General features: G+C 40.8%; 1 protein-coding gene and 1 long non-coding RNA gene across 4 annotated transcripts in view; one reads left to right on the forward strand and one right to left on the reverse strand.

The window, feature by feature from the left end:
* LOC146767543 (uncharacterized) overlaps nucleotides 1-2,784 on the reverse strand; it is a 44,156-nt gene extending 41,372 nt beyond the window's left edge. Inside the window, exon 1 of the long non-coding RNA XR_014954741.1 lies at nucleotides 135-2,784. This is a non-coding gene — a long non-coding RNA (uncharacterized LOC146767543). The remainder of the gene's footprint in view (nucleotides 1-134) is intronic.
* Nucleotides 1-17,357, forward strand: part of C1QTNF7 (C1q and TNF related 7) — a 57,315-nt gene that overhangs the window by 15,174 nt on the left and 24,784 nt on the right. Inside the window, exon 3 of one of the 3 annotated variants that reach the window (XM_085577727.1) lies at nucleotides 9,014-9,204. The exons of the other annotated variants lie outside the window; for them this stretch is intronic. The gene's annotated coding sequence lies outside the window, so the exon portion shown is untranslated. The remainder of the gene's footprint in view (nucleotides 1-9,013; nucleotides 9,205-17,357) is intronic. 3 annotated transcript variants of the gene reach the window in all.

Below are 17,357 nucleotides of genomic sequence, written 5' to 3' on the forward strand. Positions count from 1 at the left end.
CACTGAGATAATATAAATTTTAGATTAATTTCCTAATCCTAGTAATGTTGCTATCCTGCTGTCTTATTGAATAATGCATGTATGTCAGCACAATTAAATTAAATTAATTTAATTAAATTAATTAAATATCTTACCTTGTTTTGCTTGTGAGTCTGGTAAAGAGCAGAATCTGTAGTGCCTCAGGCAGGTTCTGTTTGCTTTTCTGATCGCTTTTTCATTCTGTTTCTGAATCATTTCTGTTCTCTGTTTGTGATCAGCACAGAGACCTTTCTGATTTCTCTGATTTTTTTGTTTCAAGGACAATGAGAAGCTGTCAGGGAAATGAAAAGGCTGTGAAAACAAAGAACATAAAAGTAGTTTATAAAGTGTTGTCGGTGAACCCAAAAGTGGTGTGTAACCCTCATGTTAAACTTGTGGTCTTGTGAAATTTTATGTGCTTTATAGTGAGGTTCAAGGAGTCATAGATTATGTGACTAAGAGGAATATTAAATAACAGAGGAAATATTTTGATTGCTTTATAAAATGTACCATTATGTTAATGCTCGTATTTAATTTGTCGCTTTCTCTGTGGTTATCTGGAGCTTAAGGCAGGGGATGGATCACCTTTCTCTGAGCTTCACAATGTAACTTAAAGTTATGAAATATTTCCTTGTTTTCTATGTAGTTCATGTACTTTTGGCATCAATAGGCCTAGCAGAGAGCTGTTGAAATGCCAAATTTCTCTTCTTGTCTGTGAAGTCCTCCCTGCCATTTTGATTGCTGCCAAAAATTAGACATGCGGATAAATAAAAGGAATCTATATGAGATTCACTGACTAGGTACAGGTGATAGTACCCTGAGACAGAAATTTCATGCACTCAGAATTCTCAGTGTCTTCCTTTTCAGAGAATCTCTAACTCCCTTGCATTCCTTATCCAAAAAGCATCTGATCCCCATGACTTTGCATGTTCTACTTGGCTCACACTTTTCCCCAGTTCCCAATAATTTTTAACAGGCCCTTTCCTCCAGGCCCACATGTCTGAAAGGAACAAACCCTGCCCTCCAACCCTCCCAGTGCAAACCCTTCCCTCCAACACTTCAACCCTGTCACATACCCACAGGTACCCAAACCAACTTTATTTATTGCAGATATGCCACTGCAATCACCTCTTACATCAGGTGCTCAGAGGAACATGGATGCTGCCCTAAATAAATGCCTCTACCACATCTCCCAGCCCTCCTCTTGCCCTTCATCTCCATGGCAGTGCAGGATCTGCATGGGGAGAGGGGTAATGGCCCTTAAGGGAGATGCCCACAATTCTTTGAACATGGGAAGGCCCTCCTTGCTGTCAGCCAGGCAGTCAGACCTGGGTGCCAAAACGGCAAGGAAATTAATAGACCTGCTGGGCTGGGAGATGCAGTTTGCTGCTTCCAGGAACCCTGGGGAGTCACCTCCCTGAGCAAGGACAGGGAAAGGCTCTGCAGAAAGATGTTTTCAGGGTACTTAGGATCACATCTTGAAGGTGCACTGGCAGGCGCAAGTCAGAGGTGAATGGGGCTGGCACGAAAGTCAAACCTCCGATGATGGAAGAAGAAGACATTGCTTTTCAAGTGCTTGGAGAATGAGAAAAGTTTTGTTTTCAGCACGGAGATAGGTAAAAGCTGTTTTCTTTGCAATACAAAACTCTCTTACACCTAGCTGGTGCAACCATACTCCAGGGAGAAAACAGCAGTTTATATTATAGTTTTTGAATTTATGTATATTCGTGTGTTCTCTTAGCAAATGCATCTTTTGAGTTCTAAAGCTTTCTGAATCTTTCATATAGTCCTTTGCTTTGAAGCAACAGATGTCAGTGATAAACAGATGGTTCTGGCTTTGAATTTGAACATCTTTAAATACTTTGTGTATATTTTATGATGAGGAATGCACTCTGTCTTACTATGCAGAACTGCTGCACTAAATGAAAAGTATCCATGTCTGGATGCTTGATGTCGCTTCCTAGCTCACAAACCAACAAACTACATATTTTTCAGGATTATTTGTTATGAGATATTTTCATCTAATTATTCAGCTTGTGTTTTCAAGCTTGAAACAAACTGTGAATTGCTCTACTGATGTCAGCTCAAAGAGAACAAGTAACAAAAAAGCCAAAGGAGCTGCCCCGGTTGTGAATTGCATTTTCACTCTGCTGTATCCTGTGAGCAGGCTGAAAGCTTCCTCCTGCACAGCTTCCCAGAGGAAATAATGCAGTGCCTATGGAAACAACTGAACAAAATCTTTTGACCTTTCTTACACTAAACTTTCATTTTCAGGAGATATAGCTATGAAATTTGATGAGTGGAGAATCTAAGAGCATAAGATCTTAAATCAGGAATAAATTTGGAAACACAAATAGGAAGAAAAGATCTGAAATAAGAAAATAACTCATTTTCTTTCAAAGAAAAGAAATCATACAAACAGATTTCATCCAAATGGTTTGCTATTAGATATTAATTTATTGCTCTAAAATTTACTGGTCTTTTCTCTCTCTCTGCCTGTTTTTCAGTCCTGAAGAGTTTGTTTCTTAAAGAAATCACCTAAGACAATGTGTGATATGCAAACTGTTTAAACTTTACTTAGTTGATCTTAAGAATGGATTATTGTACATATTGTCAAAGGCTTTATTAATTATAATGACATAAGAGATGTTATCAGTGCTTATACCTACTGCACCAGCCTGACTTGGAAAAAGAGAAATGCCTCATTTCAACCAAGATTTGGAGCTTTTGCCTCCCTCTTTGAGAAGGAATGGGACTATTGAGGGCTCCTCAAGGCAGGAGCCTTGAGGTGCTGAGGGGGTGCTGGAAGATCTCAGTGGTGATGGAGGACATGCTCTTTCCCTCTCTTTTTTCCCCTCTCTTTTTTCCCTCTTTCTCCAATTCTTCTTGAAAACTTTTCCTCTCTCCCTTCTTCAGGATACAGAATATCCTAATGCCAGGCTCTTCCAGAATGCAGGTTTTCCTCAAATCAGCCTCTCCACAGCTCCTTGGCTGCTGTTCATCCTTTGTGGGGCAGAGAATGCCTGGGATGGAGAAGGGCCTGATGGGGACAGAATGCCCCAGCAGAGCTGGAGAACCCAGCTGTCCACCTTTGGATTTCAGGGGCTAATCCTCATCTCTGCAGGTACAAGCAAAGTCACCCACATGTAAGCCAAGCATGAAGGCTTTTGACCTGTGAAATCTGATGCCCAAGGCTAAGGGATGCTTTAATGACTGTTTTGTATTAATTACCACCTAATGCTATGCATTTCCTGGTGGTTTCCACATCCAGACATCTTCTGGGACGGTCATTACCCAAAACAACAGTAAACTGACAAATCCAATAGCTTGACAAAAGAGAACATTTCCTCCAGTTCCACTTTGAAAGTTTTAAAATCTCTTTTCTATCCAATACTGTAGAGTTAAAAAAAAAAAAAAAAAAAAAAGGAAAATTATTGAGGTGTTCTATTTTAATATATTATTTGACAATATCAGGTTTTCAGGTTTAGGAATCTACATAAAAATGAGAAGGAGTTGTGAAAGCTTCTGATTGATGGACTGTCTTTCTTTCTGACAATTCTAATTATTTAAGGATTGGAAATGTTCAAATACTTCAAAAACCAGAGGCAGTATTTTGCTACTTGACAGCAGCCTAACTCAGAGAGTAACTCTCCCAAATAAATCCCTGTAATATAAAGAGGTTACAATCTGATGTGTGATAGTAGACTTAGACCTCTCTGCTGTCTATCTCAAGCCCTTTATCTCTCTGTGAAGCCTGACTATTCCTTACTGCTCTGGTACAGCATTTCAGCACATATATATGTATTTTGCCAACCACCTCTCAGGCTTACAGACCTGAGGACTGAGGCATGACTCAATGACTGTAGAACTGAGATCCTACTAAAAGTCTGTGAAAATGCAGTAAACTGAAGGTAGTTTTCCTGAATTCTGGAAATATGTGTCCATCTATGGCCACCCATAGATACACAGGTTTTTTTGTAAAGAAGCTTTTAATCCTTTCCATGGTGTTGTGTGCCTGCAGCTTTCCCGTAGGTTCAGAGGTAAAAACAAATCTCCAAACCTACTAGAAATCTCTCAATTCAGGTGTCATAGCAGATCATCAGCAAAACTGACCATGAAGGACCATAAGTAGCAGAATTTCCCTGGATGAGCAGTGTGGAGAGCTGAGAGCAGGTACCAGTACTGTGCTGCCTGCAGTGGAAAAGCTCTTGGAAGGGAAGGAAGCAGTGCAGTGACATTCCAGTCTGCAGATGGAAAGCAAGTCTGGAAGCTGCCCTAAGCAAGCTGCTGCAATGGAGGGTTGCAATGGGAACATGGACTTTTTGCTGTGAATCTGCAGGAACAAATACCATCATCCTTTGTTGTCAACTGATGTTTGTACATGCAACTTTTTTTTGAGTGACTGCCCATTTCTGAACTTTAGTGAAGTAGCTTATATACTTGATATCTTAAATGTTGCTGGGGAAAAAAACTGAAGGAGAAAGGGAGAAGGGGAGGGAAATCTGCCAGCATTCATATTCCAGAAAGAATTATTACAGTTGTATTTGTAAGGTTTTCTCTGTGGCTTTCAAGTTATTTCCTGAAATCTGCAATTACAGTCATGCAATATCTGCATCCAGCTTTTTCTAAAACAATGTTGAAGCAGAACAAGTGATAAGTAAACCAATTTTTTCTTTGAATGTCATCTCTGTTTTTGTTTATCAGCTAATGCTCTAGCAAGTAGTTTCTGCCTTGAGGGGCTGTTGATAGATAATTCCTTGAGATAGCTCAGTATCTTGGCTACCTTGTCCCTGTGAAGTTATTTTAAAACACTGAGAAAAAATTTAATGTTCACCACAAATTGATTTTGGAACTTATTGGTAGTTTAGATCCTTGACAACACTGAAAGTAATGTGGTGGAGCATGTGGGCAAAGGTGACAGTGCAGGGAGTCAAAAGAAAGCATGGGGACTGTTTGGGATTTTTTGGTGACAATCAGGAACCAGATTCAGTTTCACATGGTTGCAACAAGGGCACTGCCAACACGCCAGATCTCTGCCTCAGTGCATGATGCAGTGCAGGGTCCTCTGAATTGCCTTCCTCAGAGGAAAAAGGGAATCCTGGAGCATTACAAAAATTCTTCAGGGTTCAAGAGAGCAACAAAAGGAATGTTTGAGCATCCCAGGTGGGCAGAATAATCCTCGAACTTTTTAATCTACGTATGTGGAGTTATCCTTTTATTTATACCCACTTTTGGACATTAGTTAAATTCCTGTAACTTGAGTGGAAATGAGAGAAAAAACTACAAATTTTGGGGATTTCTGCTTAAATGATAGTAGTTAGAAGATGAGAGACATAAATGAACACATAAATGAACTCCACACCTGTGGGGTTTGACAGTTGACTCAAAGACAATATTTTTTAAGAATAGACATGAACTCAGCACATGAGGAGAAAAGTCATTCTTATAATTATTTCTTAGCTGAAAAAAATAACAGCTTCAGGTCAACAGCATGCAGAGATGCCTGGAAGGTATTGCCAAAGACTTTCCCAACAGTGCATTTATGCTGTAAATATAATATTTGAAATTAGTCAGCAATGATTATGTCATCTTGATTTGCATGCTAATAAGATGATGAAATGATGCTCTGGAGAGATGGATGTACAGCTAGATGGCAATAATTTTTTTTACTTTTCTGAAGTACTGAAATTTTAGAATTCTCAGGAGTGTATTTCTCTGACTTTGCACTTAAATAAAGAAACACCCCACTGTGGACATATCTAAGATACCACCTCTTCAAATGTCAAAATTCCTTTCTGAAAACAGCACGTGCAGAAACTAAGATATGGATATTTTTTCATAGACATGAGCTATGGCAAAAGTTTGCACATTATCAGCCTTCTTATTCAGAATAAGGCTACCTTGTGGTTGAGAACAAGCTGTGTTTCAGGGCCTACTGGACCCTGAAACAGAGCACTAGACCCAGAAAAATATCAGTTCAAGGAGAAATATGAAATGCCTTCTCATTGATAAACGCTGTTTCCAAGGCAATCTCTCTTTGAGCTACAGGGTCATTTCCAAAATTTGGAAGGATCCTGACTCCTTGCAGACAAGGGAAGGATGTGAAAGTCCAGAAAAGCATCTCTGCACATGGGATGGTGATGACTGTGGTCTTCCTCCTTGTGGCAGATAAAGAAGCATATGGGTCTTTTGACATCTTTGCTCCTCAGTGAAGCCCTTCCTCACTTTCTTTTTTCTCAGAAAAAGACTGAAATTAAACTTCTTAAGCATCTCATCAATGAGAGAATTGTTGCAAGCAGGATTTTATAAATCATATAGTATGATTTATAAACTTCGTATGGAAGTTATGACCCACAATTCTGCAGTTAAGGCTGTGGGCATACTCATACTAATTTCACTGTAATGCTAGATGGTTGTCCCTTGCTGTAATGAGGTCTTAAATGTTTTCCTTGTTGCTCTCAGCTGGTATTTTCCAGGTCATGGGAGTACTTTCTCTAAACTAACAGTGTGTTACATATTATAGCAGTGTTATGTCCTTGAGGGCTTAGTTTTCATGCAGGTGCCTAATGTCATTCTTGAAGATGATGCTCCAGTGCAGACAGGATGTTTGGCTGATTTCTGCTTCAGATGGCTTTTACCATCTTTTCTTTATTGCTGCCAGGGTTTTCTCTTGCTTCCCTGGGGACACCAGATGCATCTAATGATTCAGTTCCAGCTTCGAAGCTGAAACAGGTCATGGACAGCAGCCATATGTGGTTCAGATTCTTGCATGGAAGGGAATTTCCTTTTTCTCTTGCTGGACCAATTCACTCAATAAGAACTTGTTTTAGATCAAACTGTCATTGCTTTTAGCTAACTCAAACTTTTTCTAACCTTATCCTGATTCCAATTTTTTATTATATGCTAAAAGTTTGTATTATACATTAAAAGAAAACTGGTGCCTCGAACAGTGTGGCTTGCTCCCAGCTTAAGTGATAGAAAAAGAACTGTTTAAATGCAAAAGTCACAGGCTGTAGCTGGTGAAAAATGACAGCATGTAGCTGGTGCCTCTGACAACAGTCAGAGGCATGCTTCTCCCCAGTGTTGCATAAGTAGATATATAATGTATAATGTACTGCAACATCACAGCAGGTTTCCCAAATTGAAAACAAAGAGGAATAAAAGACTGCCGTACCTTGGCTCTTAAATCCCTGAATGTGTTGCCTGTGTTGATTAGTTACGTTGATTTGTGCTTCCCTGCACATCTCATTTTTCCCTTTAATAGGAGTTTGGCTTGTAAATTGTCACTTGCATTTGCACCAAACAGTGCAATTAGGCTGGAGTGACGGAATATATTACATTGTTTGTTTTCCATTATGTTTATTCCAGATGGTTTTTGTCACTGACTCTTTTTCTGAGCTGGGCTGTTAATAAACATAAGATAAATCTAATGAATAAATTTGCCTGCTTGCTACAGATCTGTGGTGGTGGCTGAGATGGGGTTATACTCCTGAGTGATGGGTTCTCAGAAAAGCTACAGAAATGTCAATTTCTGCTTACTTATGAGAGGCAAACTGTGCCCCTGGTTAGTGAGGGGTTAAAGAAGATGCTTGTGCAGTGTTTTTTTCTTTAAAAGATATACATTTAAAATATAAACTGAGGTTATGATGAGTTCATGGTTGTGACGCTTTATTGCTTCTCTGAAAAAGGAAATGTTTCATGGCACAGCTACAGAATGAGTACCCATTTTCAAGATTTTCATTGTCAGGAAGCTCCTCTGTGCCCTTGAGTCAGCTATTTCAGTTTTTGTCTTGGTTCCTGAAGAAATACTTCTTTCCTTCTTCAACCATTTTGTCTCATCAAATAGAAGTTGTTAAAAGTCCCTGACTAGGCTGGAGATGCAAAATCAATTTCAGAAAAAGAACTGGAACATTTTGAAGAAAACATACGGGATAAAGAAGAAATGTGGATGTCTACAGGGCAGCAGGACTTGTCTTAATCTGTTCACTTGCCAAAGTGGTGTTGACTGGAAAAAAATGAATGCTGTGACAGCAGGTCTTGGAAAAGTCATAAAATTTAAGGAGTTTTCCAGTAGTGGCCTCTTAGTTTTTTCAACAGAAAAGAATATAAGAAAGCCCATCATAAAATACAACATGGTCTGTGCTACCATCTTGCAAAAGTTTAAAAAGCTGCATGAGAAGAAGTGACTGTGGTTGCTCAGCAGTGGGATCTTGGTTAGAGTGAGTCTTGGTTAAAGAGCACATATTTTAGAAATAAGTAAAAGCAGATTATAGTAAATAAGTTTTGTTTTTACAAACATTTCCCACTTTCTCTGAACTCTTCCAGGGAGCTCCTAAGCAGGAAGCTGCCAGCAGTGCTGCCTTTCGTCAGTACAATGGCTTCTCACGTGCCTGTCAGCTGCTTAGCTCTGCTCTGAGCAGCAAAAACAGTGTCTCTGTCTCTGAAGGTAGTGCAAGGCAATGCTTCCCCAAGTGAACAACCAAGCAATGAGGACTGGAAGAAGAAATTGTTCACCTAGGCTCACATGGACCCACTTGCAGCAGGCTAGGGCCCCAGTCAGTGCCATAAACTGGGTGGCAGCGGGTCTCAGCCACAGCGGAGAAGGGAAAGTTTCTAGGAACAGGAATAAACAAGGAAGGGGAAGGAGAAGTAAGAGGTATGGGAACAATAATTGAAGAAGGCTCCAAAGGAATGCTGAGCTAAAAAAGGTTAGAAAGACGTGTCTGTTTTGGTAACTGAAATGTAAGGAAATTGAGGATACAGGCTGTACCCACAGCACTGGGTTCCTGGCCAGGCTGCGAGGTGTGAGAGTGTTAACTCTTCTGGAATTAATTCAGGACATTCCAGTGCTTTAATTCACACAGTAAAAATAAACCTTCTGCCAGGCTTGTTGCCTATGGGGCTTATGCTCTGCTTTTTGATTCAATCATGTAGGAATGCAAAGCTCTTTTACTAGGTCTGAGCTTTAACAGCATCTTTGCTTTGCCATTACCAGTTGCTGACAGTGGAGCAGATCCACGGTAATGAAATCCATGGCAAAAAGGTCCATGTCTGCCTGCAGCTGTTCAGTCATGCTGTTCCTGTAGGGTCTGACTCACATCTGGACTGTGCTTTTCCTCCTGTGTGTCTCACCCACCACACTCTTCCTGGGCGCCACTGCATGTCCACTCGCACAGCGGGGCAATGGTGAGTCTACTCCATAGATGCCCAATGAAGGCTGAGTGTTCACTGTGAAATGAGATAAATTAACCACTTGTATATCAGATTCCTGAGTGTTTCACTGGTGGGGAGAAGGAGAGTTTAGCTATCGTCATCCTGCTGTCTTTGTATGCAGTGTCACAATAAAATGCAGCAAGATGCAAGTCGGACAGCAGAACTTGGAGGCAGAAAAATGGGGCTTGGCCAGAATAGGACTTGGTTTTTGTAATTTTGAACAATAGTTCCTGCTTCTGCCACTTCATTTACCCCAGTTCCCAGCCCTTGGAGGCCTCCAATGAGAGTTTCTTCTCATTTCAGATCTTTCTCTATCACACTCCTTACTTTCGGGCTGACCATGATCAAACACTTTTGTGTCACTTCCCACACCCCCAGGCATTCCCTTGGGAAGCAGATATCTTCAGATTTCAGAGTTATGCTTCCTCTGCTACCCAGACCCACCAGCTTAATTTTTCCTAGTATCCTTGAGGCTGGTAGTACTCTGTAATTCTCACACTGACAAGTGGTCTGCTAAGAAGGTACATGAGGAAAAACATTGTGGTGTTATTTTTTGTTCTATTAAAAAGTGGAGAAGATGCAGTGGGCATGATGCTTTTGTTGATTTATTTATGAGTGTAGAGGAGAAACAATGCAAAGGAGCATAACAAAGAATCAAGGAACGTGGACCAATTACTATTTGGTTACTCCTTGAAAAACTGGAAATGACCATGATATAATCTGATGATTTCCACTGGATTTACACCAGTGCCAATGAGAATATAGTTGAGTCCACTGATTGTACATCACATCCCAGGGGATATGGACAATATATGCAGTGTTTTAAAACCTATCTGAATGATGATTAAGAGTTCAACAACAATGGTATTTACTGAGAATTATTTAAAAATGCATTTTGTTGCTTTACTACTTCTATACACTTTCTTTTGGTCCACTGTGATTATTGCTGTACTCATTGTATACCTTGGCCATAAAAATGGGAAGCAATTGCAAAGTCTTCAGTGAACTTTGTGAAGTATTCTACACTTCTATTTTATTTGTCATAGTATTTTGCTGTCAGCTTAGACTTTCTAGTCTTGCCTTTTTAACTTCAGAATGAATTATTGCATTTGAAAACATTTTATGTAGAGTTTTGAAGGGAAAAAAATTATAACACCCAAAAATTATGCCATGAACCAAATTAATTTTATCCATCTCCTTTATGAAAATAATATTTTAGCCTGTTATAAGGAATGCTGATAATAATTATTGAATCTCTGCATTGACCTTGTTAACACCATGCAGGATGGTATTTTAAAACTGTTAAGGAAAACTGTTTCATTTAAAGATCAGTTGCATAGCAATTTTTGTAGCAAACTCAAATAGAAAAATGTTCTGGGTCTATTATTAGGCTCTATCCAATTCTACTCATGCCATTAAAGATGATTCATAAAATACTGCACATCTGATCCAAGTCAGGTTCTGTCCTTATAGCTTGCATAATCCTATAAAGCACACCAGTGCCCTGTATCACTCGATTTCCATCACTGCCCCTACTTAGTGATGCATTGCAAAATGTACAATGTATTTGAAGTTGATGACCCTTTCGCCTTAAAAAAAAAAAAAAGTTGAAAAAGTGTCTGTGCTCTCATAGGAGTAGAAAGCAGAATAGTATTACAGCATGAATCCTCCATGGAGCTGGACATAACAGGAGCTGCACCTTGCGTTGAAGATTTCATGAGTCTTCTCCAATTTATTTTCTTCTCTGTAATATGCTAATGTGTTAGCTTTACAGTGTAGCATGCTGCCAGAGCATTGCAACAACTGCACTCAATGCCAGATGCTAAAAAAGCTTCTTGAAATATTACTAAATAAGGTATTGTGAATGTTCTTCATGGGAAAAATAAGTCCATTCCCTGAGCAGCAAGAATAAGGGCATCTCTCAAGTCTAATAGCTGTTTGTCAAGTGCTTGTGCTTCTTTATGATGCTTTTCTTCCCTTTCATTTAATTCTCTAACTTTCAATCCCATCCTGATAATTTTTTTAAACTAAAATTATCTATAATTTACTATTGCTTTATTACGGTTTGAGATGCATCTTGATCCATTTAGAGGAGTAGCAACATACCAGATAGATAAAAAACCACCAGTATCTGAAGGCTATTATTTGGAAGAAAATGGTGCTAAGAGCTAGAAGTCAGTACTGTTGCCGGGTGTGTTATTGTATTTCCTATAATAAGGGGTTTTGGGATAATAAAACACTTTCTGCAGGTTCCCATGATGGTTAGCTGCCTCACACAGTCTCTGGCCAGAAGGAGAGCGCTGTACTCACTTGGTGAATGGGAGCAAGACCTGGCTATGGGTCCCAAAGGATTATGATTATAATGCTAACATCCAAAGCTGGAACTCCGGATACTTTTTTCCACAGCAGGGTATTCAGCTCAGGGGATAATTAGATGGCAGCATAATTAAATGCCTGCATCAGCCTGACTCAGTCACTCCCAAAGGGACTATGCAACACCCCTCGAGGCAGCACCAGCCTTTTCCTGCTCCTCGTCTCCCTCCTGCCACACCTCCTCTACCACAGCAGGCTCCTACAGAAGACCCAAGGGTCTTCTCAGCAGTCCCCTGGTGTATGAGCACTGCAGATGTGTCCTGCCTTGGGCTGGCAGGTTTTACAGCACCTGCTGGGTCTGCCGACCCCCACTTATGCAGTAGGCTCATCTCTATAGGGACAGGGACCCCTGCTTTCCAAAGGGTAAGGAATCTCAGCCAGAGAGACCCAGGCACAGGGAACCACAGCAGCAGCAGAGCCAGGAAACCAGCTAAGGAAATATCTCTTGATCTGCTGGTCCGTGTGAAGGACTCCTGGATACTCCTGAGGCTGTGCAGTGCTTGCATCACCTATGCAAGTAGGTATGGCTTCAGAGAGAAAACAGATAAACCTATCTAAAACATCTTCTGTCTACTGCATTAGCTCTCCTACAGAGATCTTGGTTGCTAAGATCTCCTTATTTACTCTTTATAGTCTTTAATGGAAATTGAAAAATCTCCAAGACCATCACTAAAATGTGCAGTTGGGACAAGCGGAAAAGCTAAATTTGTCACTGGAAAAACAAAGACAATACTCTTGTGAGTGATTAGAAATCAGTTTGGTACTACAGTTACAGCACTTCAGTGTCTTCTTTTTTTATATATAAAAATAGTTTTTCTCAGCTTTCTTCAAGTCCAATCAGTAACATTTTTTTTTTTGTTTGGTTTGTACTGGTCTGACAGTTTACATGTCTCTCTCATTCACAGCCTGATTTCTCAGTTTGCTAAAGGACAGCTGATAAAGCTCAATTTAAGATAAACCAAAAATTATATTTATGCCATAAATACCCTCTGTGATTATGGGAAGACACAGTCAGTCTCTTTTTATTGGCAGTGAGATCCGTGCATGAAGTGTGCTTGAATATAATTGTTCTTTGTTTTCTCAGGGAAATCATGCCAAATTCTCTTTTTTCAGTACTGTCCTTATCTGAACCTTTAAACCCTTTCTTAGTAAATTATGAAAAGTAGTTCCCTGCATACCCTGTCAAATCCTTTGTCTCTCTTAGATCCATATCCACTACACCCAATAAAGAGAAAAAGAAATATGTTACCTCACGAACACAAGTCATACCAACTGCTGTGGTGAGATTTTCCCAGTTGCTAATGATTTACAATGGAATCCTTATGCTTTTCACTTAGCTCCTAATAGTGTTCAGAAATAATATTCTTAGTTTATGGTCTGGGCTATCAGAAGCCATTATGATCAGATTGCATATTTCAGTGGTAAAATCATCAAAGGTCTTGATCCTGAGGATGTACAAGAGATGATACAGAATCACAGAATGGGTAAGGTTGGAAGGGAAGTCCTCCAGTCCAACCCCTCTGCTTAACCAGGATTCCCTAGAGCACATTATTCAGGATTGTGTCCAGACTACTTTGACCACAACCTCTCTGGGCAATCTGTTCTGGCACTCGGTCACTTGCACAGTACAGAAATTCTTCCTCATATTCAGGTGGAACTTCCTGGCCATCAGTCTCTGCTCATTGCTTCTTGTCCTATTGCTTGGCAGCTCTGAGCAGAGCCTGGCTCCATCCTCCTGCCACCCTCCCTTCAGACTGACAGACATGGATGAGCTTCCCTCCCAGTCATCTCTTCTCAAGGCTGAACAGGCCTGTCCTCAGAAGAGAGATGCTCCAATCCCTTAATCATCTTTGTTGCCTTCCTCTGGACTGCTTCAGGATCTGCATGTGTCTCTTGTACTGAGAAGTGTAGCACCAACTCCTTTCACAGAGCTGGTTACCTTTCACAGTGGCTGCAAAGCTCTTTGAGTAACTAGCTTTAATTACAAATGAACAACTGAACCACAGACTGCACCAAGGCTTCCTTCCCCCAGCTGGAGGCAAGCTGGACTGTGGGTGGGGGCCAAGTCATGCAAGTCACCGTCCCTCAGCATCAGGCTCTTTCTTTGACTCAGAGAGCTTTGGAGAGCAGCAGCAGGGCTGTTTTCACTCATTGTGAAATTTCTGAGTTACGCTGCAAACACAACAACAACAACAACAACAAAAACAAAGTGTTTCTTTCATTATTTTTTATATTTATCCATACCCTATCATCATATTATAACCATCACAGTCTCAGCAATTGCAGGATGGACAAACCAGGACATCTCTCCCTTGCAAGTAGCTTACAATAGTTGTGCTTTTCTTCTCTCTGTTTGTGCTTTATGAGTATTAATTAATTCCTCTGGTATCATTGCAGGGCAGGAAACCATTGCCCTCCATATGGAAATAGAGAAATTGAGAGGATTATGTGATTTGCCTAAAGCTAAAAAGAGAATTGTTATCAGCACTAGGACAAGAACTGATGATTTTTCTTAGTGCCTGGTCCTGTAATGCAATTAGCAGAGCAACCTCCCTTCCCCTCATCTTCTGCTGTGTTGCTCTCCACCTGTGAATGGCACTGACTCCAGCAGTGCTTGATACTTGAAGCTGGATTTTGCTGTTAATATTAATTTCCACTCGGCAGGATGACTCCAACCAATACATTCTGGCATCTAAGAGAAACATTAAAATGTGCCTTTCAATTAAAGGGACGTAAGAATCCCCTTTAACCGCAGAGTGAGCCTGACGCTTAAGTAATTTTCCAGGAACAAGCTGATGCTACAACATCATTTTTTGTGCCATCTAGTGGTTGCAGAAAATCTGATGCCTGGCTCTGCCCCAGTGTGCCACCCAGCACCATCACCACAGCAAATCCTGCTCTGACAGACCCTGCCCTGCTTAGGGCTGCTTGTGCCTCTTTTTCTTTTGCTACTCCTGCTGCTGCTGTTTCACTTGAGTGGCTGTGAGCTGCTAAAACTCTGGAAAGCTGCAGTAAGAAGTGGTCTGAAAAAAGAGATAAGTACATGGATATTCTCAGGACTGCTGTCATCTTACATATATACTGTGTTTCTGCAGAATAGGGAACATTTTCTTCACTGCTTGGAGAGTGGGAAGGAAACTGTGGGGACTGAGGAAGCAACCAATGTACACAGAATATTACTAATTTGTTTCCTGAGGAGGAGGACACAACAAGGTGCCTTGGAGAAGGGAGCTGCTGCTCCACTGGGATGGACACCTGCAGGGAGGACAATCAAGTCTCAGAGAGGGCCTCAGGGATGGGACTTTAGACCTGGGATTATTTTCAGACATCTTTTTGATTAATTTATCAAAAAACACAGATAGGGACTGATTTCTGCATATAGCCATGATCTTTAAAAGCACAATCAAAAGAAATAATTCTCTAGCAAGGGCAGTGAAGAAGGACTGCGTCATATATGTTTAATTAAAAAGTGCCTCTCAGTGTTAAGGAAAGCCAGACAGCTCCATAAGCAATATTGACATTTTTCCTACATTTTAATGGAAGATGCATTTTGTTAGGGATTTAAGTTGCTTTTAACCTAACACATTCTAACTGAGAGTAGTCATGAGAAGAAATATTATAGTCCTTAATGCAGATAGAGTTTAAGATAAAAAAAATCAATAAACAAAATGTGTTTATTTCTCACAGTTGACCTTTGTGTTACATAGAAAGTCCACTACTATCTGCTGAGATTGTTTTGGCCCAGTGAAGCTAAGCAGCTCACCAGACTTGGTCAACATGGTTTCATACTTTGTCCGTACACACCTTAACACATTTGGTAAAAATATAGCAGCTGGATGAGAAAAGCTTCCGTGTTTGGATTGGACTGCCTTTGACAAACCTTCAGCATCCCCACAGCCCTAGCTCAAGGCAATGCCAAGGCCTTGGTAAATGAGCAGTCCAAAGACATGGAGTCCCTGCCATTCTCCAAAGCCCCTCACCCAGAGGCCAGTGGGACAGGTTCCTGCTCCCACCCCAGCAGAGGAAAGCTGCAAATAGATGGCCTCCTCCAGATCCAGCTGTGCCAACCCCAGCCTGTCCCCTCTGCTCCCACATGTCCCCTGGCTAGTTAGGGCTCCCCGCTCCTGACAGACACAATGAACCAGAGCGACAAGAGCTCTGTTATTCCCTCTGGACTAATTTTGACTGAAAGAGGCCAGGAGATGCATTTGGAGCACTCAGCAGAGCTGACTGTGTGCCCAGGAGGCCAGCGTGGGCAGGCAGGTGGTGACCTCTCCTGCACCACCCCTAAGTGCCTGTCTGCACCCTGTTGAAGCTGAAGAGGATCTGGGATGGCTGTGCCAGCAGAGCTGCAAGGGCAATAACCTCCAGCAGTGTGGCTTGTAATCTTCATCTGGCACAGCTCTCTACAAACAGAACATCTGTCCACAGCCTGAAGAGATGTTTCAGAGCTGATTTAATTAGACCAGCACAAGCACCCATCTGGATACTCTTAGTTCTTTGGCTCCCATTCACCTAGCAGACAATGGCAATGGATAAAAATGGTTTTCACCTGCCCCAGTTGCAAAGTGGTCAAAAGGAAAGGATGATATATCAGCCATGCCAGAATCCTAAACTTTTGACAAATACATCTGGTGAATCCTGACGAGGTGCCTTATGAAGCTGCCACCTGAGATCTCCTGCTGAAGGTGGCCACATGTGCAGAAGGGGCAGTGGGGGAATGTGTGCCTGCAGCCACAGCAAGCCCAGAGCTCAAACAGCTGATTCTGGTGGGTCCAAGGAGCTCAGGAATGGGTTACATTGCACTGTGCATTGGTCAGTCATTTACCACATGGAAGCCTTCCTTACCCTGCTGGCTCTTGCTCCAGCACTGGGTAGCAAAGAATGCTAATGATTTAATGCAGTGCCAGATGGGTTAAACAGCTTATGGAAGTGGCAAATCTACAAACTAAGGGAGCCCCAGCAGACAGACAGAATGGCAGCAACAAACTGAAAAGGGATAGTTACATTTTAGATTGGTACACAGGTTTTTGCAGAGAGAGACTGACTGTATCCTTAGTTTATACAACTCCTTATTCCAGCTTGGGTCAAATAAAAATAAACTGACTGATTCTAGATTAATTAAAATGTCAACCAAGGATCTGGCATTCATCTAACAAATTATTTGAAGATAAACAAATGCAAGTTTGAGCAAAAATGTTAGAAAAATATATCGTAGAGTTTAAATGAAGAAAAAAATCACCTATGAGAACTGAAAGCACCATTGCTTTTTCAGCACTATTTCAAGGCTGCAGATAACCCAGGTCTCTATTAGATTATTTCCTAAATTCCTAATAAAAGGCTACAGTTTATATTAGTTTTAATGTACCTCATGCTTACTATCCAATTCCTTTTTAAGAAAAAACAATTGGAATTTTAACTAGCTACAGATGGTAGAGATAAAATTGGTCCTTACAAAATCTGTGTTTAAAATAGGATTTTCATGGAGAGGACTGTTTATATTTGCTAATATTATCCAGTCTGTCTATTTGTAAACAGGAGTCAAAGGTTTACAAGCTTTAGCCTGTGATAAAAGTAAATCAGAATGAGGGAAGACCATGAGCAATTAAATCCCCTGTTACACTGAAGCTGTGTTATCCAGCAGGATAAAGACCAGACAGGCCATAGCAAGAGGTAAGCAATTAGCTCAAGGGAACACATGCCCTTCAAAAAATTTCTGTTATTTTCATGGAGAGAATAGCATTGGTAACTCA

Source organism: Lonchura striata, chromosome 4 (assembly GCF_050655825.1).
Source record: "Lonchura striata isolate lonStrDom1 chromosome 4, ASM5065582v1, whole genome shotgun sequence".
NCBI lineage: Eukaryota > Metazoa > Chordata > Aves > Passeriformes > Estrildidae > Lonchura > Lonchura striata.